The sequence below is a fragment of the Mastomys coucha genome, unplaced genomic scaffold (assembly GCF_008632895.1).
Source record: "Mastomys coucha isolate ucsf_1 unplaced genomic scaffold, UCSF_Mcou_1 pScaffold7, whole genome shotgun sequence".
Classification (NCBI taxonomy): domain Eukaryota; kingdom Metazoa; phylum Chordata; class Mammalia; order Rodentia; family Muridae; genus Mastomys; species Mastomys coucha.
Window position 1 is genome coordinate 93,799,977 of NW_022196913.1, and position 1,084 is coordinate 93,801,060.

General features: G+C 37.5%; 1 protein-coding gene across 2 annotated transcripts in view; it reads right to left on the reverse strand.

The window, feature by feature from the left end:
* Mrpl13 (mitochondrial ribosomal protein L13) overlaps positions 1-1,084 on the reverse strand; it is a 25,441-nt gene that overhangs the window by 6,920 nt on the left and 17,437 nt on the right. The gene's annotated exons all lie outside the window — the stretch shown is intronic.

Below are 1,084 nucleotides of genomic sequence, written 5' to 3' on the forward strand. Positions count from 1 at the left end.
AGACATAACAACAGACACTGAGGAAATCCAAAAAATCATGAGATCCTACTACAATAGCCTATACTCAAAAAAAAAACAAAAAACAAAAAAACAAAAAACAAAAACTGGAAAACCTGGATGAAATGGACTATTTTCTAGACAGATACCAGGTACCAAAGTTAAATCAAGATCAGATCAACGATCTAAACAGTCCCATATCTGCTAATAGAAACAGTTATTAATAGTCTCCCAACCAAAAAAAGCCCAGTACCAGATGGGTTTAGTGCAGAGTTTTATCAAACCATCAAAGAGTACCCAATACCAATACTCCTCAAACTATTCCACAAAATAGAAACAGAAGGTACTCTACCCAACTTGTTCTATGAAGCCACAATTACTCTTATACCTAAACCACACAAAGACCTAACAAAGAAAGAAAACTTCAGACCAATTTCCCTTATGAATACTGATGCAAAAATACTCAATAAAATTCTTGCAAAGTGAATCAAAGAACACAGCAGTGTGAAAGAACTTTCCATGTGAGAGCCCAAGCCAGGTAAGGACTACAGAGGCACTGCCCAAGAAAATAAAGTCACATGCCATATTCTTCTGTATTTCCAAGTCAAAGGAGCTTGGAGACAATTAGACAAGAGATGGCTTGTCCTAAAGTATAATAGCCAGAAACTGGAAACAACCCAGATGTCCCTCAACAGAGGAATGGATACAGAAATTGTGGTAAATCTATACAATAGAGTACTACTCAGCTATTAAAAACAATGAATTTATGAAATTCTTAGGGAAATGGATGGATCTGGAGAATATCATCCTGAGTGAGGTAACCCAATCACAAAAGAACACACATGATATGCACTCTCTGATAAGTGGTTATTAGCCCAGAAATTCAAAATACTCGAAGTACAATCCACAAACCACAAGAAGCTCAAGAAGAAGGAAGACCAAAATGTGGACACTTCATTCCTTCTTAAAAGGGGAAACCAAATATCCATGGAAGGAGTTGCAGAGACTAACTATGGAGTAGAGACTGAAGGAAGGGCACTCCAGCCTGATATAGCTATCTCCTGAGAGGCTCTGACAGTACCTGACT